General features: G+C 43.4%; 1 protein-coding gene and 1 long non-coding RNA gene across 2 annotated transcripts in view; both read right to left on the reverse strand.

Moving 5' to 3' along the window:
* LOC105920730 (potassium voltage-gated channel subfamily H member 5) overlaps positions 1 to 24,318 on the reverse strand; it is a 255,178-nt gene that overhangs the window by 170,254 nt on the left and 60,606 nt on the right. The gene's annotated exons all lie outside the window — the stretch shown is intronic.
* On the reverse strand, positions 5,192 to 5,584 carry LOC118566934. The gene is made up of 2 exons (XR_004933367.1): positions 5,347 to 5,584; positions 5,192 to 5,274 (listed from the first exon to the last, which is right to left on the reverse strand). It is a non-coding gene; the product is annotated as an uncharacterized LOC118566934 (long non-coding RNA).

Raw genomic sequence — 24,318 nt, forward strand, 5'->3', positions numbered from 1 at the left:
ACTGGATAACTTAGGTTTAAGGGGGAAAATGTTTTAATATAGGTCCAGATTGGTATGGAGAGCTTTTTTCCTAATTAATTGAAATTATGATTTTAAAAGCAACTAGTTTGTATTTACTCAGGTTATCTGTGCTGATATGCAAATGTGTTGGTTGTGTGACGAATAAGGGCGGACCCAAAGACAACCCGAGACAGGTCAGTGGCTCTTGAGCCGATTTTATTGAAAAAACAGGGAAGCGGAGGCTTTCGGGACGTGCTGCTCGTGCTTACGGGCCGACAACTCCTGGGGGGATAGAGACGGGTTAGTGACCAGTGGAGGCGATAGAGAGGATGAGCTGAAGGTTTGGTCACTAACCTGATGGGGAGATGACTTCTTTAGGAGTCCTTGCTCCAAAGCGTGTCGGAAGCCGAGCGACAGGGAAATCCGGGGGGCGTCGTCCAGGGGCAGTCTGAGTTCGGTCACGGGGAAGGCCAATACGTCCAGGCGACAAATCCAAGGGGAAATCCAAAGAAGGGTCCGGGTCCAGTTCCAAGATCCAGTTTCCAGAGAGCACAGATTGATTAAGGGACAGGCAGGTTCCAGTACTCACGGGCTAGCGGGGTCAAAAACACAGGAGGGCAATCCGGGGTCCAGAGGCTGACACAGCAGGGCTCAGGCGGGCAGACAGAATCCAGGAGAGGGCTAGGCTGGCTCAGAAATGAAGGCAAAGACAGGTCGGGCAACAGACAGGCAGGCAGTTTGATAATAATTGCTGGAAGTTCTCACCGGTTGGCTCGAGACGTTCTGGCACTGGAGGCTGCGAGGCGCAGGGCTTATAAGCCGGTAGAGGTGGAGGCAGCGCAGGTGCGTTGATTGCAATTAGCAGCTCCAGTGCCAGAAACGTTACAGAGCCCCCCCCTCAAGGGCGGATTCCAGACGCCCTAGGCTGGTCCGGGTGGGCTCTGTGGAAATCCCTAATGAGGGACTTGTCCAGAATGAATCGGGAGGGGACCCACTGACGCTCCTCTGGCCCATAGCCCTCCCAGTCAATTAGGTACTGGGTACCCCTGCCCCTCTTTCGAGACCTCAGGATGCGCTTAACAGTGTAGGCTGGGGAGCCATCCACAAACCGGGTAGGCGGTGGGGATGTGGCGGCAGGAGCAAGGTTCGAGGTCTTGACAGGTTTAACCTGAGAGACATGGAACGTGGGGTGGACCTTCATCGATGAGGGCAAGTGGAGACGAACCGCCACCGGGTTCACCACGTTGGAGATCGAGAACGGCCCAATAAACCGAGGTGCCAGTTTCTTGTTCTCAACCTTGAGCGGCAGGTTCCTTGTGGAGAGCCACACTCTATCTCCCACCCGGTAGTTGGGTGCTGGGACTCGATGGCGATTGGCAGCCCGGGCCTGTTTCTGGGTGGAGGTGAGAATTGCTCTTCTAGCTCTTCTCCAGGCCCGCTGACACCTGAGGGCTGACAGACGGGCAGACGGAACCCTGGACTCCACCTGCTCAATGGAGAACACGGGTGGCTGGTAACCATAAACCACATAAAAAGGGGACAGACCAGTGGAGTTGGAAGGGGTAGCATTGATGGCATGCTCAACCCAGGGAAGGTTCTGGGACCACTTGGAAGGGTCGGACTGGCAAAAGAGGCGGAGCTTAGTCTCGACCTCTTGGTTAACCCTCTCCGTCTGGCCATCTGTTTGGGGATGGAAACCAGAGGACAGACTAACAGAAATGCCCAACATGGCACAAAACTCCCGCCAGTAGCGGGCCACAAACTGGGGGCCCCTGTCTGACACTATGTCAGTGGGCAGGCCATGTAGCCTGAAAACCTCCTTTGCTAAGATTATCCCCATCTCCTTGGCGGAGGGGAGCTTGGGCAAAGGAACTAGATGGACCATTTTTGAGAACCGGTCTACGATAGTGAGGATTACTGAGTTGCCCTCGGAAGGTGGTAGACCAGAGACAAAGTCCATAGAGAGGCAGGACCAGGGCCGAGAGGGAACAGGCAGCGGGTGAAGCAGACCAGAGGGAGGCCGCCTAGAAACCTTTGCCTGGTTGCAGAGGGAGCAGGCAGCGACATACGCCTTGACATCCTTGGCCAAGGTGGGCCACCAAAACTGGGAACGGACCAGAAGGAGGGATTTAGTGAAGCCAGGGTGGCAGTAAAGGCGAGAAGCGTGGCAGAAATCCAGAACCTTCTGCCTGAGGGGGTCAGGGACAAAGAGTCTGTCTTTAGGGCAGGCTTCGGGGACGTGTGTGGTCTCCAGAGCAGCCCTGACCTCCTTCTCCAGACCAAGCCGGGTGATAGCGCACCTTACGGGTTCAGGAAGGATATACTCCGATGGCTGGTCACGACTCTCCTCCTCCGCCTCGAACACTCTGGAGAGGGCATCTGGCTTAGTGTTCTTAGATCCTGGTCTGTAGGAGAGGGAAAAGTTAAAGCGATCGAAGAACAGGGCCCACCTGGCTTGTCTAGGGTTTAGCCTCTTGGCGGTCTTGAGGTACTCCAGGTTCTTGTGGTCCGTCCAAACCAGGAAGGGGAGTTTGGCGCCCTCCAGCCAGTGTCTCCATTCCTCAAGCGCCAACTTCACCGCCAAGAGTTCCCGATTTCCCACGTCATAATTGCGCTCTGCAGGGGATAACTTTCTAGAGAAGAAAGCACATGGGTGAATGAGACCATCCAAGGCCTTCTGGCTGAGAACAGCCCCGACCCCTGAGCTAGAAGCATCCACCTCCACAATGAATTGTCTCTCCGGGTCGGGGGAAACTAGGACCGGGGCAGAGGTAAACAGCTCCTTGAGAAGTTTAAAAGCACTATCTGCCTCTTCATTCCATGCAAACTTAATCTTGCTTGATGTAAGAGCATGGAGCGGGGCCGCAACCTGGCTGAAGTTACGGATGAACCGTCTATAGAAATTGGCAAACCCCAAAAACCTCTGGAGCTGCTTTCTGTCATTTGGAGCGGGCCATTCGTTGACTGCGCGGACTTTGGTCGGGTCCATGGACACCCGACCGGGGGTTATAATGAAACCCAGGAAGGAAGTGGAGGTTGTGTGAAACTCACACTTCTCTGCCTTGACATAGAGTTGGTTTTGTAACAGACGGAGCAGAACGGAGCGGACATGTTGCTTATGGAGGGTGAGGTTCTTAGAGTAGACGAGAATGTCGTCTAGGTAGACAAACACAAAACGTCCTATCATGTCTCTAAGGACCTCGTTGACTAAGTTTTGGAAGACAGCCGGAGCGTTGGTGAGACCGAAAGGCATTACCAAGTATTCATAATGACCAGTGGGGGTGTTAAAAGCGGTCTTCCACTCATCGCCCTCCCTTATTCGAACCAGATGGTAGGCATTTCTCAGATCCAGCTTGGTGAAAATCTTGGCCTCCTGGACCTGGTCAAACGCCGTGTTCATGAGGGGGATGGGGTAACGGTTCTTTACAGAGATGTCGTTTAGGCCCCTATAGTCTATGCACGGGCGGAGCGAGCCATCTTTCTTCCCCACAAAGAAGAAGCCTGCCCCTGCAGGTGAGGAAGAGGGGCGAATAATGCCTGCTCTTAAGGACTCATTAATGTAGTCCTGCATGGCTTGGGACTCAGGAGGGGACAATGAATAGAGGCGACCTCTGGGTGGGGTGGTCCCAGACAGCAGGTCGATCGCACAGTCAAACGGGCGATGAGGAGGGAGGACTCGTGGCCTTAGATTTATTAAAAACCTCCCTTAAATCATGGTATTCAGACGGAACCTTGGACAGATCAGGATAATAATCGTCTGCCTTACCCTCAGATGAAGGGGGATGCTGGGCGGAGAACAGACACGATTCAGAGCAGGACGGGGCCCACCCCATCACTTCGACCCGCCGCCAATCAACCTGGGGGTTGTGTCTCCGGAGCCAAGTGGCACCCAAAATCACTGGAACCTGTGGGGAGTCTATAATCATAAAAGTCAGCCTCTCTCTGTGATTTCCTCCCAATATTAGCTCCACTGGCTCAGAAACAAGATGAGAAATATTTAACTCATGACCATCCAGGGCAAGAACACTACGGGTAGAAGAGCCAGGGTGGAGTCGGATGTTCAGTCTTTTGGCCAGCCCTTCATCCATGAACTCTGTGTCCGCCCCTGAGTCGATGAAGACGGAGAGTCTGTGGGATTCAGTAGAAGTGGTTAGAGTGGCAGGGAATAACCGGTCTGGGGAGACAGCGAGCTTGGTGTAGCTCAGTAGAGACCTCCCCCCTCCTACTGAGCTTGGTCTTTTAACGGGCAAGACCGAACGCGATGACCAGCTCCTCCACAATAGAGGCAGAGACCCTGTTGCTGCCTGCGCTGGTGCTCCTCCTTAGACAGACCAGCCTTTCCTAGCTGCATAGGTTCCGGGTCGGGCAACCTCTGAGAAACTGGAGGGGGAACGGAGGGAACAGCTGAAAAACGAGGACGGGGAGAGGAGGTTGAGCGGCGCTCTCTTCGTCGCTCCAGGAGGCGGAGATCCACCCGGGTAGCAAGTTCCTCAAGTTGCTTGAGGGATTTGGGATATTCCCGGGTGGCTAACTCATCCTTGATCCTATCATTTAAACCATGGATAAAAACATCCATGAGCGCATACTCATTCCATAAGCTCTCAGCAGCTAGCAAATGGAAATCAATAATGTAATCGGACACTGATCTCTCCCCCTGTCTCAGAGACAAGAGCCCCCTAGAGGACTCACGGCAGGGCAGCAGGGGACTGAACACTCTTGTTAATTCTCTGGAGAAGTCATAGTACGAGTGGCAAATTGAGGAGTCATTCTGCCACTCGGAAGTTCCCCAAAGTCGGGCCTTTCCCGTCAACAGAGAGATAACATACGCGACCTTAGAACGGTCGGTTGGGAAGGAGAATGGCTGTAGCTCGAATTGTATCTCACACTGTGTGAGAAATGCCCGGCACTGTTCAGGATTGCCACTAAAGAGCTCAGGCGGAGTGAGACGCGGCTCTGGCAGCGATGAGGTCACCGGACGTGACGCAGGGGCCGGGGGAGCTGTTTGCGGAAGTGGAGTCGGGGAAGTGGCTTGGCCGCGGAGGTGCGTAAGAATCTCAGAGACGCCGGCTTCTAACTGGGAAATAGACTTCTCCACTCCCGCGCGCCACTGACCATCGGGTGAAGGATCCATTTGGCCAGAACGTGCTGTGACGAATAAGGGCGGACCCAAAGACAACCCGAGACAGGTCAGTGGCTCTTGAGCCGATTTTATTGAAAAAACAGGGAAGCGGAGGCTTTCGGGACGTGCTGCTCGTGCTTACGGGCCGACAACTCCTGGGGGGATAGAGACGGGTTAGTGACCAGTGGAGGCGATAGAGAGGATGAGCTGAAGGTTTGGTCACTAACCTGATGGGGAGATGACTTCTTTAGGAGTCCTTGCTCCAAAGCGTGTCGGAAGCCGAGCGACAGGGAAATCCGGGGGGCGTCGTCCAGGGGCAGTCTGAGTTCGGTCACGGGGAAGGCCAATACGTCCAGGCGACAAATCCAAGGGGAAATCCAAAGAAGGGTCCGGGTCCAGTTCCAAGATCCAGTTTCCAGAGAGCACAGATTGATTAAGGGACAGGCAGGTTCCAGTACTCACGGGCTAGCGGAGTCAAAAACACAGGAGGGCAATCCGGGGTCCAGAGGCTGACACAGCAGGGCTCAGGCGGGCAGACAGAATCCAGGAGAGGGCTAGGCTGGCTCAGAAATGAAGGCAAAGACAGGTCGGGCAACAGACAGGCAGGCAGTTTGATAATAATTGCTGGAAGTTCTCACCGGTTGGCTCGAGACGTTCTGGCACTGGAGGCTGCGAGGCGCAGGGCTTATAAGCCGGTAGAGGTGGAGGCAGCGCAGGTGCGTTGATTGCAATTAGCAGCTCCAGTGCCAGAAACGTTACAGGTTGACCTAAAACATTTAAGAGATAAGGAAAAGCAAAACGAAATCTTTATGGAGGCAAATATATGTTATTGCTGAAGAAATGAAGAAAGCAAACCTCAAAACCATAACTGGTAAAAATACGAACCAAACCAATGGAAATGATCTGCTCTGCCCAGTGATGTGTTCAAGCTAAATCTAGGGCCTTATTGACTTGAGAAATAGTTGGTTTCTTTGGGTTAGAATTTTTTTTTCAAGAGTTTTTATTCTCAGCACGAGTTCCAGAGCATTGGAGTATTTCCCTGTAAATTATGCATGAATATAAAATACAACAGGAAGCCACTGATCAGATAACACAAATCATGTAATTTGGCCTTTATACTGGCAGGGACAAGCCAAACAAGAACAGTAATTGTGCCAGTTACTTCAGAATGACAGAGCACACTAGACATAATGTCACATAAGGACTAAATAAGCTCCTACTCTGAGCAAAGCCTCTTCTCATGGCAAACAGCTATGCTCCTGTAATACCCCCTCAGAAAACTCTAGGCATGTCTTAACAGACTGGAACATAATGGAAGACGTATTGTTTTGTTTTGCTTTTTCAACCATGAAGCCTGGGCTAAAAATAACAGCAGCACACATTTAGTTATGCACCAAATGGGCAAATTCTGAAAAGAGATTTTGATCAAAAGTTATACTACTATAACGGAATAACCCCAGCGAGGACAAAAAAAAACAGTTTAAAGACCTTGCATTGGTTACTGGAGATTTAAATTGACTATATTAATTCAATACACATTACAGGGATTTAGACCTAAACACAGTCTAAATTTGAAGGAATTACAAAGTAAAGAATCAGCTGGTCTGTTATATAGTTTGTTGTTTAATCAGGAAATTCTGAGATTCAAGCACATCAAGTTGCTTCACATTAGCAACAGAGGCTGAGCTAAATGAAATCTGTGAATTCACAGTAAAAGGACTGGGAGCTCTAGGCAGTGAGGCAAAAAATACATAAAGATATAGTGTGCCCTATGAATGTTTGTGTATTGTTGTTTTTAGTTTTATAAATATGGATGTTTAATATAAATTGTAATCATACTGAATAATTAAAACGTTTAAAATCTTTATGGATAAGGTAATAAAATTCAATAAATAGCTAGGAATAAATTAAAACACCCCCACTGTTTATATGAAAGTGCTAGACAGACAAGCACTTTCATATAAACAGTGGAAACAACCTCCTGTAGGTTCCCATAAATATTTTTTGTTTTTTTTTGGAAACTTACAGACATACAGTGGTATGGCTGAATTTTAATTCTTTGGGGATATTTTTTAAATCCCTCATCAGACCCATAAATAAATTATTTTAATTTGTATTGAAAATACTTGGTGAATCCCAAAATGAAAATCAGAAGGTGTGACTTATCTAAGTTTCATCAAAAAGCCACAAAAGGCTGTGATGAGGAAGGATCTCCTGTAGCAGTCTGTATTACAGCAAATTTGGAAAACCCTCTGACTGAAGACACTGTTGTTGTACGGCAGTGATGAAGAGGATGCACAGAGCTGTCTGAAATTTTCTTCATTTTATGAAGAATCCTTCTTTGTAAAATCATCTCCAGAGGTTCAAGAGGTGCCCCCAGAAGAACAAGCCTTTATTTAAGCCTTTATTGGTTTGTTAAGCTTTTTAAAGACCCTAGCTCTGAAGCCACTACCCCAACAAATGAGAGCAGAAGAAATCCTACTCTTCACAAAAGATTTATAGAAGACCTGCAGCATCTTGCTGCAAACCCCGAAGGACCTAAACTTCCAGCAGTACAATCAACTCTGTCCGTTATTTAGAGCTTTACTGGTACTACTCCAGTCCAGTTGGTTATCTAGGTGAACCCTAAAGTAGTTTCCACCACCTCCACCTCTACCTATTCTTCCATAATGAAAATAATAACTGAACTACTCTTTCTTCTGAAATATATAATCATCTCCTTGGTCTTGTTCTTGCTTATTATAAGATGATTGTTTCCACACCATACCACAGGACTGCCGAGTTATCTGAGTATTTTTTCAGTTGCCAGGACTCTGTACACCTAACCCCGGGCATCCACTGAATGTGGAAGCGTCGCCGAAGCACCGCCCCTTTGCGGATGGTCACTGCAACTCCAGTCTATCAGAGTGGTTCCACCCAGCGCACCGCGGTGCCTTTCTGAAGCATCCCAGATGCACCGGCCCTCGCCACACTGACACCACTTCAGTCAGGAGCAGAGTGGATAATTCAGACAGAAAATCAGTTGATGAAAAGCAAAGTGGATCCGCTCAAGTGTACAAGTAAAAGACTACATGTGAAGACTTTAGATTGCATTTACTGTGAAACATCAATATGTCATTCCCTGCAACTCCAGCACCAAGCCACCAGCGGATCTCACTTCATACTTGACTCCCTGGACAACTATTTTAATTTTATTTAAAGCCTAAAAGTACACTACTATCACAAGATGATGCAATCCTTGCGTAATCTGACTCCAACTACGCACTAGTACTCCACTCCGAATCACTCGCAGTGGAAATGGTGTCTTAGTGGTCAATATTGTCTCTGTGGCTGGTTGCATCTGACAATTTCTAACTTCTAACTATGATTGTTTTAGCGTTCTTATTTCTGCCACATATCATTACAGATATATCAAATCTATCTCCGACAAAAGCCCCAAGCTGATGATGGAAAGTGTCACGTCTGATAAGGTTGTGGCTAAGGCCCGGTGTGTATCACAGAGAAGTCATCTGAAGGTTCTGAGCACAGTCATGTTCTTTGATACAATGAAGAGGATCAGGGGCTTTGGAAGATGCTGGTTTAGTCACAGAGCTAGGGTTATCAGAATGTCTATGCAGAGAGGATGTTAACTGCAGGCAAATCTTACAAAAACTTTTTTTATGTTGTTTGTGAAATCCAGAAAGGGAGTACCTGGGCTTTGTGGAGAAAAAGCGGACGTGGGTGCAGTCTGGACTGGTGTTTGTGGTGTTGGAGGTTTTGGGTTCTCTGTGGGCGTTAAAGGGGAGTCCTCTTTTTGTCCTGTTGCAATTTGGGGTGAGTCATCCTGTAATTCTGATGTAGTCTCTATCTGTGTCATCTTTTTGGCTATCTTTACCTTGGCTTGTTTGGGCTGTACTGGGCTTATCATTTGTTTTGGCACTGGCTGAGCTTTATTTTGGGACAAAGCTGATGTTGCATGGATCACAGAATAGAAAATGTTGGAAATCAAGCATTTTGCACCTGACCTATTTAGAGAGAAACCATCTCTATTGAACAGATGTCTCCTCTACCAAAAATTTTAAAGTTGTCTATGAATGTTACAACTGTTAGTCAGCATTTTTTAAGCTATTTGTTAAGCATCAGAACTCTCGAAAAAATCTCATCTCCACAATTAATGGGCACATAAGGGGTGCGGAGAAACACCTTGACATTAAGGCCATAAACTAAAGTTAGCAGATGAATGTAATCCTCTTTCAGCACTTCTGATTTTCTTATCCAGACAGCGTCGCCCAAGGCTTCAGCTTATACTATGCGTTTTTCCAGAGTCAGTGGTTCTTTTATGATCCTTGAAAGGATCTCTGTAACATTAGACACCAGGTCAAAGTTCAAAGGTAGGTTTGGTCTCATTTCCATCAGGGAACTGTTTGTTGGTAGAGTTGCTGGGCTGGTGGTCACAGTTCAGAATCACAGGCAGGGTTGTTTAATTTCCATATGCAACGTTTAGATCAAAATTCACTTCAAGTTGGCAAATTTTCAGCTCCATAAAAGCTATTTTCTGTAGAAACTTGTCAAAGTCCTCTGTGGTGAAGGGAGGCATCTTGTGCCAATTAGCTGGAATTGGATGGTTCTTCTCCATATCCACTTCATATAGACTTCTTTCTATAACAGTGTTTTCTTGAGAAGTCTTTCTAACTGCATCCTGTGTGAATTAGCTGAAAACTAAAATAGTCCACACAGGAAAAAATAAATAAATAAAACTTTCTGGAGTTTTGGCTAAGAGATAAAAAGGAGATAAAAAGTTAAAGGCAGGAAAATCCAAGCAATTATGGAACAGAGGAAAAAACGACTGAGCGGGCAGAGAGAAAAAGACCAACCGCACAGTTCATGACATCTCCTGACTTGGATGGAGAAAAACATTTAGAAACAGAGGGGTCAGTGGCAGACATTTGATGTGTGGCAGGAAAGCCATGGGACCAGGGAGAATGAGATTTCTCTTTGGCAGGGGACACAAAAAGGGACGCTGAGCTTGTTCCTGAACTAAACGTGTTAAAGGATGTGTTCGGTTTATGTGCTCTGTTCAGACTTCCATCCATCTGATCCTTCTTCTGTCTTAAGCCTGTGATCTTTGTCTCTGACCAAACATATCTTATATTGTTCTGCTAAATTGCTCTCCAGCTTTATTCTGTATGGCTCCCTTCTGTCTCTAGTGTTGGCATTAAGTTATTTTATATACTCCTCAATAATTCCCTGTCTCTCTTCCTGAAGGCTCTTTTTTTCTTATTTAGCAGTTCCTTCGGGTCACTGGTGATCTAGGGATTGTTATTGGAGAAGCATCTCATTTTTCTGGTGGGGATGGTGTTATCCAGTCAAATATGTTATCCAGTCATATATGGCATTGATGTCCTCTCCATTTTGCTGGCACAGAGTATCACTCTGTAGCCTTAAAACAACCCTGAAGGTCTTCTTTGGCTTCCTGACTTCATCCTTTCACAGATCTCTTCAATACAGGTTGCCTCTGAACAAGGACTTTATTTTCCAAGCAGAGCAAAAACAAGATTATTTAACTTCCAAAGAGAGGTTCTTGCTTTAAAATTTATAAATCTAGTATGTTTTCTCTGGTAGGAGAATGTAGCAAAGAGTGAGGTGTGAATAGAAGTACCAAATAATGCCACAATCAGCTGAGCTGATGACATCAGTGTCAACCACAGCAGATGGTGGAAAATAAGTGGTTGTCATAATTACACTGGTTAATTCTCTTGGGAAATAATAGCCAAGAAAGCTCATCACTAATAGTTAAATATCTGAGCTATAGAATTGTCACAGTGACATATCCTGGATCATACAGTCTGTCATTCACAAGCACTGCTAGGCCATCTTTGCTTCTGCTGCTCCTTTTTAAATCTCTGTCTGCTCATATGGTCAGAAAGAATTATACTGTACCCTAGACATAGTAGATACACAATTTACTGAGAAGTTTATGCAATCAGGAATTCAAACAATAAAAGAACTGGGAAACTCTTCCCTGGCCCTCATTACAAATGTTGCAACCATTTACAAATATCCTTTTTAGTTATGATGATTATTTATTACCCAAGAGTAGTTTAGTTGAAGAATGGATCTTTTTAGGTTCTGGATTTAATGCTTTAAATATATATTTTTTTGAAAACAAAAAATGTGTCCCAAAAATATATGTGTAATTTTAAAATATTCTGTCTTGGGCTTGGCACCGGAGGACCCGGTTTTGGTCTTGGAAAAGCCAGTCTTGACCACATCACTGGTAGACAGTGTTATGACCGTGTAGCCATGTCTTGTTAGCTCCTGAAGGTTACCCCAAAATGTGACATTGGGAACTATGATTGGACGAAGAGATGGTTTGAATTTCCACATTCTATCTCTCCTCTTTGCCCCTGCTCTGCAAACATGATGTCTCCAGTTCAACTCATCTGGAATGTGGGGGCTGCATTCAAGTATTCGTGGGAGATTTTGAGATGTTAATCAGTTTCTGGTTGTAAAAAACAACCAATGAACCAGAACCCATCCTTCCTCAATCATGCACAGTGGGCGCCCTCTCATGGGATCTGGAAACCAAGTCCAGCATTTACAGATGTGCCACATCCAATCTCTAGTCCCAGTTGCCTTTGGTCTCATATATCCCTGGATTTCATCCTCCAATAACAAAACCCATCATCCTCACCATCACTGACCAATTTTCTAAACTTGTTACCATCTAGTTTTCTCTCTAAATTGCCACTGGCCACTGTTACAACCCAATTACTCAAAATGTATGTCTTCAGACTGAAAGAGGACCTCAGTTCATAACCCAAACATAGAAAGACTTCTGTGCAGCACTGGTTGCCAGGTGACATCTCTCTTCTGATTTCCAACCCCAGACCAACGTACAATGTGACTATCTAATTCCTAGACCTAGAAAACACCATCGGAGGGTTGGGTGCCAATAACCCCACATCCCGGAGTCATCTCTCATGGATTGAGTGTGCACACAACGCTTATATTTCTGCCACTTCTGGTTTATGTCCATTCAAAGATATCATCAGCCATCCTTATTTCCTTCATCGTTCCAAGATTCTGTCAGAACTAACCTTGGTTGCCAAAGAATATGAAACCAGACCAACCACCAGTGTCCAGGTTGGTGTGTGCCTCTCTTAGCTCTTCCACGCAGGGACTAATAAGCTTAAAGAGGAGTAGATCCCCTTAGGCAGATGCTAGACTGTTTTGCTCACTTTGTAGTAATCAGGACTACCCTCCCCTTTGTTTCTCTTGTTCTAAGTGACCTTTTAAAGACCAAAGTTTATCCCTCCTTTTTGCAGGAACTACTCTCATTCATTCTCAAATTTCTAAGTTCCGATGCTGTAATTTCAGGTTCCTTTGGTTCCTAGAGAAATCACCTAAAGTTCCTTTCTGCAAATCTCCTCATTGCTCCTCTCCCTGCCCTCCTGGTTCCAGACATGTGGATTATTCAGATATCTGAATGGGGGGGATTCTTCAGATATGGGGGGGGGGGGGGGGGGGGGCGTGGCCGAGTGGTTAGAGCAGCGCCCTTGCACTGAGAGAAGGATGCAAGCACCCGGTTCGATCCCCAGCGCCTGCACTCTGGGTCCCTGAGCAAGACCCATGACCCCAGATTGCTCGCTGGGCGCCACACATGGCAGCCCACTGCTCCCCAAGGGTGATGGGTTAAAAGCAGAGAACATATTTCATTGTAATGTATGTTTCAATGTGTTTCAATGACAATAAAGATGATATTACTATTACTATTACTATCTACCTTAAGCTCACCCGACAGTCCAACCTCCAACGCTCTCTGATCCACCAAATGCCCGTCCTACCTTATTCACAATAACGCCTACCTCTCCTCCTCATTGTCAAACCAGCATCCTGCTGAAAACCCAGAAGACCATTCTCCCCATATATCATTGTCAATAAAACTTTCAAACCATTCAATTGTGCCCATCATTACTACATTTTGTTACTTAAAAAAACATGACAAGGCAAATGTTACAAGAATACACAAAGTGTTGTCTTAACATTTCCCACATATGTGTGGTACTTAGAGAGGTCCTGATCTGATCCAATGTCAGTATCAGCCCTGAGGCAGGCTGCTGACCCAGACAGGCTACCAACCCAGACTCTATTATCTTGCATTGGCTGAAAACAGACATAATGTTAAATACTTAAATATTTAAATATAGAAATAATTCAAAAATGGGCACAAAAACTGTTTAAAACATTTCAATATATGTATTTATTTAGATTTGCCACAACATAACGGCAAAGTTTGCATTGGAAACTAAAATTTCCATTGTAACTAGATGCAGATGGCCACCTTGCAGAATGGGTGATGATGTTTGGTAACGTTTAGACAATTTTCTTTAATGAGTGTCTAAAAACCCTGGGAGAGAACATCTGAGCTCTATCTACCAGGATATATGAACAAAAAAACATAGGTGGCTTGAATAACACTGGATGTGCTGAACATTTTACTCCCCAATAATGGCAACAAATAAAATGCAGAACTTAAAAAAAAATTCTAATAGGTTCTGCGGCCAGCAGGTAACTGACAGTAGCTATGTGTACATGTACAAAGTTTCGCGATTAGATTGAAATGTATTTGGATTAAATAAATATGTAATAATAATCGGATAGTACGGTGTATATGGGCACACAATCAATTCACCCAATCATGATCTGATCATAAAACCACAGAAGAAGAACTTCCGTCTAGTAAACAATGCAATATTGTACAAGTTCATTTGTCTTCTGAGCACCCAGTCCACGCCAGGTTCTAATTATGATAGAAGCTTTACTGAATAAAAAGTAGTTTGAGCTCTTTTGAGCTCTGTTTCGAATAAAAAGGTATCATGAGCAGACAGTTTTGCTTCCCGACATATTACCGGCACTCAACAACGCAGAAATATGTTGGGCGCTGATCGGATTATCAATCAGCATGAATCCCCCCTCTCATTCGTAATACACTTTAATTCCAATTAAGCTTAATCTGACCACAATATTCCGAGTGGTGTGTTTATATGACAGTCGGCACTTTATTTCAATTACTTTTGTCCATGTAAACCTAGCTAGTGCCTCTGTGGTTCATTCATGTTCTCATACAACACAAGCAAACAGCACTGAGTGTTTCAGTAAGGGGCTCTCAATCAGAAAGTACGTGTATGAAAAGATATTTAAATGTGATGGATATGGAGATCAGAACCCAAACATCCTGGACTAGACCATGTCCATTGGCAATTAGAACAGACCGGGTCCAGACAACAACAAATGCTAAAGCAGAGTAAGCAGTATACCCTGGGAAGAAACCATTTTGGAAAGAACAGGAAGTCATGCAAATTCCACCACTCAAGGTTTTCCAAAGCTTCATTTGTCAAAGTCCTGTATAATATAATGCTAGCCATTTACTTCAGTTCTTCCTTTTCACATTGAAATCATTTAGTTGTGGTCTATATAAAGTGGCACTGAAGTGCTATGGTCTCTGCCCAGGTCGGAGAGCGTTACACTCCACCCTGATCGGCTATTTTCATGGTATGCTGGTGGACAATGTAATGAATAACTGAACAATTTGACTTAAATTTTTCCACTTGTAGCATCGGCATTCTTCAGCTTGGACTACAAAATCCGCTCTGGTGGATTGGTGAAATTGGTAAGCCAGAAGTCCATGAGCTTGTTTAGCAGCTCTGCAGCAAATACTGTAATGTAATTGTTCAGAAAGCATACTAGAAAACTGAATGGCCTTAAAAATATCCAAACAGAACATAAAAATATCTACACAGCTCCTGGACAGGCTACATCCAAATATCTGCATTCCTAGATATTTCAAGTACACAACAAAATGTACTTAATGGTTAAAGCGTAGATATTGCATGACATGTCCCCTTTAAAGCAACACAAGAACTGATTTGAAGAACAACATAAAAAGTTGTTTCATATCCAAAAGGTAAGCTTTTTTTCTCAGTCACCATTCAAGAGATTTATTGATGTAATACTTCTTTTAATATTTATAAGATTAATAATGTCAGTCCAGCAACAGCTGTTCTGAATAAATATAAGGATTTCATGATTGGCTTGATGCTAATGGAAACCGTTTTCGGGCTTCAGTTCTTCATCTCCTCAGCTGTCTGACTCAAACATCCTGCCTAAGGCTGCAGGTAAAAGCCATCTGGGGTTCTTTCATGGCTGTCCACTAAGCACAGCAGGAACATGTCAACGTTACACAAACACAAGTGCAATGCTGCTTTTACATCTATTTGCTTTGTTGATTGAATTTGATATTAAAGTATGTATGTTACTTGAACTGCTATTATCTTAAACAACCAGGCTAGACAATTTAATCTTATGTATTGTAAATCTTGATTTTACTAAATTAAGTTCACCCTTACAATCAACCTCTGCATTATGTACCTGGAACTCAGGGACATGAAAGTAGGTGTTGGTCTACAAAAGAGAGAATTACTAAACACAGCTGAAAAGTGCAAAGTTTCTAAATTTTTTATATCCTTTAATGTACATTATCCAACACTCACTGGAGTTTGAGGAAGTCCAGCAGGGCTGAGCCCTATCGGTTTGGGCCGCTGGCTCAAGCCACTGAATCAGTGATGCCTGAAGCCAATGCTACCGAGGCAGTGGAGGATAGGATGGGTCCATGTGCGAGTCTCCAGAACTAAAGCAACCCACTACACTACACTTTCTCCTCATCCTAACAAACAAGAATACAATGCAGCAGTCTTTTCCCATAAAGTTTATTTATTTAGATTTTATTAAATGTCTCTTACACTGGACATTGGGTCTTCCTGGCTATAAAACTGTGCCTACTTTAATTAGCATTTTAAACAGATAAATTTGATTTTAAAACATGTAAAATATTTCAATTTGTCAATTTATTTTGCAGTTTGACATTGGGTTAAAGCTGATCATACTGCCACACAAACAAACTCTATCCATGTTCTTGTTGTATTTAGCACCAGCAGTGGCTCTGGGCACAAGAACATGGCGTCTCTCTTTTGATCATCTTCTTCATCTGTCCTAGGGTTGTACTTTATGGACACAGAAGGCCATCAAAACCACCTTACTGTTCCGTCTCTTCATCAGTGCGACACCAGATGGTTTTCAAACATTCTGTTTTTTATAATCATCATTGTTATCAGAACACTTTGTTTCCACTATGAGGTAAAATACCTATCAAGGCACAGATGTCTACCTCTTGGAAGAGACTGTGCCATCCTATTAATTTCAAGCTGCAGATCAGTCCGGTGTTTTGCTGCCTTTATAAAGCTCAAAATCCAGAAACAGGCCATTGTGACTAAGAAGTAGACATACTTTAGGCCAGCAGGATTCTGCTTTCCTTGTTAAAACTAATGAACATGACAATAGCATGTGAAGGGAATTACCTTGCCCTACACAGGCCATCATTGGTCTTAGGAGATTGACTGGTCTTGGCAGCCTTTTTGCCATGTGTAGTATCACCTTCTGTGTAAGTGTTCTCCAGTGATTTTTTTTTTTCATTTGCAGATACCAATGTTAATAAATCACACAGCCCTAACTTACACATTCCTGTACATTTTTATCAACACTTTGAATTGTCTTGTAGCTGAAATGTGCTATACAAATAAACTTGCCTTGCCTACAAACAGCAAAATTCTCATCACAGAAAACGTATTAAAGAAATTCTTCCAGCACCCTTTCTGCCGTTTGCCGCCCTAGGCCTATGTTGCCTATGCAATGACACGGCCTTGATTTGCCACATCCCAACAAATATGGCTTCAAAAAAAATCCCAGGGGTCCGTTCTTCATACGTCGCTAACTCAGTGAGCTGGATTTCATTGTTGACGATTTGGCATGATCTTGGATCATTTGGTTCTTCGAAACTCATCCCGGACTTGCCGTCATAGCAATATGTGCGCAAAGTTGAGCCTGCTCCCGAGCAGGTTTATTTCATGTAAACAGGATTAGATCGTAGCGGAGGAGATAGGGAAGTCTGTGTCTAGCCAGCGCACTTGGACCACCTAGTGGCAGAGGAAGGGACAGAATTGTGGAACACCATTTTTTTTTATGTTCAATAAAAGACGAAACAAATAATGCTTTGTTCCTGTTGTTTTATTTAAACAATTATTTATAAAGAAAAGTCAGCAAGTCATCTTTGCCTGCAGTAAGAGATAGTTATGTAAAGTCAGTAATACTACTATGTGTAAAATGGTGTATTAGAACTTACTCTGAAGGTCCTTTTGAAGCAACTCGATCTCTAGTGCAATGTTTCTATTTTTCATGTTGTGGAGTTCAATTTCTCCTCTTAATTTGTGTTATTTTTTTTCCAGGTCAAAATACTTTTTCTTTTGTTGAAGATGCTGTTAATATAGGGAACAGATGGCACCTTGAGTCATTTTGTGAAAAAAAAAGAAAAAAGAAAAAGGGTTAAACATGTAAAAGTAAAAAGAACCCGATTTGTTTCAGCCTTCTTATTGGTGGCTGTTATAAACAGACAAACACATAATTTAACAGTGGCTTTTAAAAAAGAGGAAGAAGTTGCTTTTTAAATACAGTATAATAATTAAAGGCTATTATTTTGTAGAATATTCTTGTACTTCACTTTTTTCCCCATGTTCTAGTGGCTCCCATGGAGGCTCTGACATAAAAGAACAAAGTACTTATGAAATTATTAAAATGCAAAAATACATACTGTAGAAAGTGATAGAAACATCTACCATGGACAGTATTTACAATTTAATTTGTCTGCTGCTTTTTGCCAGCCCTCTCTCCTGGCTTTAACAGACTTTGAGGTGTTACCTGTCGTTTTAATTAATGACTCAAATTCAGCATAACCTTCCATTAAAAGCTCGTGTTCTGCTTGGGAGAAAAACTGTGGGCGTTCTTTTGCCATGCTGAACAGCCAATAGCAGCGTTGCTGATCATTGTTTCTACTATCGATACATTTCCCCTTTTAAACAAACACATGAATGCGCAGTTGTCTCAGATAACTCAATCCAGCCATACTAATCGTAAACAACAGGTGTGTTCGAAAAACCCAATTAGCCGGATCAGGATTAGCCGGATGAAACCATCTTGGATGTCTCATTTGATCTTGGATGTTTTAAGCAACATACGAAGAACGGACCCCAGGATGTCCTCTTTACAGTACAGTGGGACTACCAAAGACTGCAACGTGAAGTCTGCATTAGAGGTCTAAATGTCATGTGTCATGATTTGCGGTTGTTGCGGACCACAAATGCAGTGAAGGCGACGCAGAGCCATCATAAAGGTTAATAATTTTAATAAACAGAACACATGATAGGACTTCAGGTAAGGTTAACAGAGGTAAGTTTACAGAGGATCCCGCGACTAATGAACAGAAAACAGGAACTTAAATACACTGTGAAGTAATCAACCGGAAAACAAACAGGTGAGTAACAACTAACAGAAATACAGACAGCAGGGGAAGCAACTAGGGTGGGAAACTAGAGGGGCATGAAACATAGGTAATCTATACACAAAACAAACACTAACTGAAAGATGCACAATCCAAGGAACCTAAAAACTGATAAATAACGAAACACTAGTGGGTCCCGTGGAGGCACTGACATAAAAGAACAAAGTAAATATTAAATTATTAAAAAGCAAAAATACATACTGTAGAAAGTGATAGAAACATCTACCATGAACAGCACTCTCTCCTGGCTTTAACAGACTTTGAGGTGTTCCCTGTCGTTTTAATTAATGACTGAAATTCGGCATAACCTTCCATTAAAAGCTCGTGTTCTGCTTGGGAGAAAAACTGTGGGCGTTCTTTGGCCATGCTGAACAGCCAATAGCAGCGTTTCTGATCATTGTTTCTACTATTGATACATTTCCCCTTTTAAACAAACGCATGAACGCGCAGTTATCTCAGATAACTCAATCCAGCCATACTAATCATAAACAACAGGTGTGTTCGAAGAACCCAATTAGCCGGATCAGGATTAGCCGGATGAAATCATCTTGGATGTCTTATTTGATCTTGGATGTTTTAAGCAACGTACGAAGTACGGGCCCCAGGTCTTCAGACTTTAGAGAAAACCTGTTTTGGAAATTTACAATATTCATGGAGGTGCTGTTTTGAAAAAAAAAATATTAAGTTGGTAATAAGGAAATATAATGCTAGCCATATACTTTAAATATGAAAGCATTGGGCATTATTGTAAACAGAATAATACCAAACACACCATCTTAATTAAAAAAAAAAATGATTTATGTAAGTTTATATTTGATTAATTAAAATATTGAAAAGTTCATTTATTTCACTAACCCAGCTCACTAAGTGAAACACATTATGTGGATTAATTCCACACAGACTGATGTATCACAGCCTTTATTTATGTTTGTGATGACGATGTTCTGCTTATAACTAATGAAAACACACATTTAGGATTAGAATATTACATTTAACTAATACAAAGCATTTTATGCAGAAATGTGGGCTTAATGAAAATTTTGTTTAATACCTGCTTAAAAGTTATTTTCAAAAAGTACTTTAAATATGACAAATGAGGCTCATCAGAGCATGTGTTCTAATTCATTGAATGTGACTGTGTTTGAAGACAGATATCTTTAAATGAACAGACTATATCTCACTTGGTTGAAGCTGATATGTAGTGGCAGGCTGAGCCGTTGGGGAAGCCGGGGACCCAGCTAAGAGCAACGATCCGTCTGCATCATGAGCGAACTCTGTTGGAGCCTGCAGCAGTGACTCTCCCTTCCTCACAAATGGCCTCTCCCAACCCTGATCACCAGGCGGGTTCAAATGCAGCCCAAAGCGTGCTGCTCTGTGGCACAGCAGGCTAATCCCTCATCCTCTCTGTGGCCTCCAACAAGCTGCACTAAAATGCACTATGGTGTGCCAGCAGTCTGGTTGAAACACACCAAACAGAACCCCAACAGCAACATCCAAGCCAGTTGCCAAGGTGAATTTCTATTAAAAGGTCTAAATAATATCAACATTGTCACGGCCCTTTCCTCTGACCTGCAGAGGCGGTTCCTCCTGCAGGCAGAGGCGGGTCTTATTAATTGGAGCCACTTGGGCTCATTATATAAGTTGGGCTCCATTAACACTCTCTCTCTCTCTGCTCCTCCAGGTACTCACTTTGTTGGTTGGTTCCGTTTGGTTTTGGTTAACATTCAGACACATTCTCACATACATGTTCACCCACTCATACACTGCACACACTAAACATTCTTACAGACTCACATCGGATCCCTGTTTTATTTATTTAAAGTTACTTATAGGTTACAATAAACTGTTGATTGGCCTAAACCGTTTTGTCTCCCCTCCTTTTTGTCATGGGCATTGAGCCGGCCTGTGACAAATGGGGGCTCGTCCAAGTTAAGTTAATGTTAGTTGTACCTTTAGTTTTTGTGTACTTTAACATGCTGTTGTTTGGTTAACTTAACATTCTGTTAGATTGGTTAACATTGGTATGGTTTCCCCTTTTATCTTATCATTGATAAGTGGTAGTTTGGCTACTTGTTTTGTAGTTAATTGCATTCAGTAGTTTTGAGTAGTTAATTTTTGCTTCAGTTTTCCAAACTTTTGTTGAGGGGATGCTTTGGTCTGGCCATTTTGTTAGGAGAGAGCAGTGAGCATGTGTTCCCTTTGTTTGGTTAGCTTTTAGCTTCTTTGTTTGGTGACTCACTTAGGGCCTTTTCTGGGTTTGTGTCCAGGTGGGAGTCCTCCCCTTGTTAGGTAAATCAGCGAGTGTCAATAGGAGGCTCGTGGTGGTTTTGTTTTAGGTGGCAGTGAACGTGGGTAGAGCTTCCCCATTACCTTTTTCCCCAACATCGGCTCGGGAGCACCTCCGTGGTTGTGGGGGTTGCCAGTTTCTGGTTACTTTTCACTCCACTGGTTTTGTGTGCATAAAACCCCACCACATGTGACTGCACGAAGACCAGGGTTCAGTCAGTTAGCTGTTTTTGGAGTCTAGTGGGGAGTGGCTCCTGTCCTAAACCCAGCTGGCAGCAGGTGAGTTTGTTTTGTCTTTGTGAAAGATTGTATTGACTTTGTTTAAAGGAAAAATGTCTTCTATTTTGCAAAGTTTTGTTCAGTCACCTTCAGAATTAGCTTTAGAGTTGTGTACTAAGGAGCAGTTAATTGAAATAGCTGAACATTATGAAATTGAAATAGTGGATAAAAAGTTAAAAGAGACTGTTAGGGATGGTTTAAAACAGGGTCTTATGGAGGCAGGAATTCTTTACAGTCAGGGTGCAAGTTGTCAGCCTAGTCCACCTGTTTTAACCTTTGAGCAGCAGAGAGAGCTGTTACAAATGCAGCTAGAGCTGGAGAGATTGAGGGGTACTAATAGACCAGTTTCAGATACCAGAGGACAGTTTGATGTTGCACAAAACATTCGTCTGTTGCCTAAATTTGATGAGTCAGATGTTGACACTTATTTCACTCTATTTGAGAGGATAGCAAATTTTAGAGGTTGGACAGACTTAGATAGAACTACGTTGTTGCAATGTGTGCTCACAGGTAAAGCACGTGAGGCTTTCTCAGCATTGAGTGTAGCTGACAGCAGGGTTTATGCTACAGTAAAATCTGCAGTACTGAAAGTGTATGAGCTTGTACCTGAGGCATATCGCCAACGTTTTCGTTTTAGGAAAAGGTTAGATTCACAGACTTATTCAGAGTTTGTTCGTGATTTGACTTCTGCATTTAATCGTTGGTCTACAGCTTCTGAAGCTACTACTTTTGAGGGTCTTTGTGACTTAATTGTGTTAGAACAGTTCAAAAATTCAGTGCCTGAGGCAGTTGCAACGTACATTAATGAACGTAAGGTTCAATCTCCATGTGAAGCAGCAGCCCTTGCAGACGAGTATGTGCTTACTCACAAAAGTCACTTTGAACCAAGCCGTGCTACTCATAAGTATGGTCTCAGACATGGTCCTTTGTCTGAAGTTTTAAATCACAAGCCCCAGCAAAAATTTGGTCATAAAGCACCAGTTAATGCCAATACCTGTAGATATTGTCTAGTTGAGGGTCACTGGAAGAAAGAGTGTCCTTTGCTTAAATCTAAAAGGTCAGGTCAAGTTAAACCTGCTGTAATGGCAGCTCCTGTTACACTTCCTGACCTCCAGGTTGAGCTGTTGCAGTCACAGGTTAAGGTTGGTTCTTCTCATTGTGATTTTTCAGCTTTTATTTCTGATGGTGTAGTGTCTTTAGTTGGTGATAGCAAAGAAGTCCCAATTAAAATTTTGAGAGATACGGGAGCTTTGGATTCTTTTATTTTAGAGTCTGTGTTGCCATTTTCTAAAATGTCTGATACTGGTTGTTGTGTCATTGTACAGGGCATGGGGTTGGTTCCATTTTCCTCTCCTTTACATAAAGTCACTTTAGCTTGTGGTCTTGTAGAAGGTGATGTAGATGTTGGGGTACGGCCCCAGTTGCCAGTAGAGGGAGTGCACATGATTTTGGGGAATGACCTTGCAGGGTGTAAAGTGTGGGCAGATGGTAATCCCAACATTTTTAAAAAGCCAACTTCTGTGTTCCCTGTAGGTCTATCTTTGCACTGTAGTAGTGTGCCTTCTGATGTATTTCCTGTTTGTGCTGTAACCCGTGCTGCCTCTAGAGTTAAAGAGGGTGATGTTAAGCCAGAAAATCTTGAGTTGTCATTCAAACTTCAGACAGAACAGTTGTCTACTTCTAAAGATACATTAGTAGCTGAACAAAAAGCTGATACAACTTTGTCTAATCTTTTTGCTAATGTTATGCCTGAGTCAGTTGTGAGAGACAGTGCTATGTGTTATTTCCTTCTAGATGAAGTTTTAGTTAGGAAATGGGTTCCACAGAGTGACCAGGGTTTGGGAGATCCAGTCTTTCAAGTAGTTGTCCCAACTGTATTGAGAAACAAGGTTTTACAAACATCACATGGTGAAGTAGCAGGTCATCTGGGTGTGCGTAAAACTTGTGACCGCATACTCCGTCATTTTTTCTGGCCACGTCTTAAAAGAGATGTAACTCAGTTTATTAGGACTTGTCATACATGTCAGCTCACCAGCAAACCAAACCAGGTAGTCAAGCCAGCACCTTTGTACCCAATCCCAGCCATAGGGCAGCCTTTTGAACATCTCATTATTGATTGTGTTGGGCCATTACCACGGTCTAAGTCTGGACATAGCTATCTATTGACTGTAATGTGCCAAGCAACTAGATATCCGGCTGCTTTTCCACTTCGCACAATAACTTCAAAATCAGTTGTAAAAGCATTGACTCAGTTTATTTCTACATTTGGTATTCCAAAAGTTATTCAGTCAGATCAGGGTTCTAATTTCACTTCCCATTTGTTTGCCCAAATTCTTAAACAGCTTAAAGTTAATCATAACAAGTCTACTGCATTCCATGCTCAAAGCCAAGGAGCTTTGGAACGTTTTCATCAGACTTTAAAGTCTTTGCTTCGTGCATACTGTACAGAGTTGTCAGCAGATTGGGAGGAAGGGTTACCCTGGTTGTTACTAGCCGCTCGTGAAGTAGTGCAGGAAAGCACAGGGTTTAGCCCAAATGATTTAGTGTTTGGTCACAAAGTCCGAGGGCCATTAGCAGTTTTGCAGGATGGTTGTTTGCCTGATGAACCACCTCAAAACCTTCTTGACTATGTGAATGGGTTTAGACTGAAGTTATACAGAGCTGGTGAACTGGCTAAGGAAAAACTGGAATTGTCTCAAAAGAAAATGAAACAGAAATATGACAGACAAGCTGAGCTGCGCGAGTTTAGTCCTGGTGATCGTGTCCTTGCTCTTTTGCCACTTGTAAATTCACCGTTTCAGGCAAAATATTATGGTCCATTTACAGTGTTGCGTAAAGTGTCAGATTTAAACTATCTCATTGAAACCCCAGGTCATAGGAAATCCTCTAAACTATGTCACATAAACCTGCTAAAGTCCTATCATTCCCGTAGTCCAGTTCAAGTTGAAAGCACTTCAGCAGTGAGGTCAGCGTTGGCTGCTGCGCCCATCACTGTCCCTAGTGGCCTTAACTTTTTGGAGGGGGGAGAAGAGGAGGTAGCTGTGGTTTCAGATGAAGTTTTGAGAGGTCGTTTGAAAAACTCTCAGACTTTGCAAAATCTTAGTGCACTGGTAGATCATCTAGATTGTGGTAAACGTGATGAGTTGGTGGCACTCATTAGAAGTTATCCTACTTTGTTTTCTGACACTCCTTCACAGACTCATTT

Source organism: Fundulus heteroclitus, chromosome 19, assembly GCF_011125445.2.
Source record: "Fundulus heteroclitus isolate FHET01 chromosome 19, MU-UCD_Fhet_4.1, whole genome shotgun sequence".
Lineage (NCBI taxonomy): Eukaryota > Metazoa > Chordata > Actinopteri > Cyprinodontiformes > Fundulidae > Fundulus > Fundulus heteroclitus.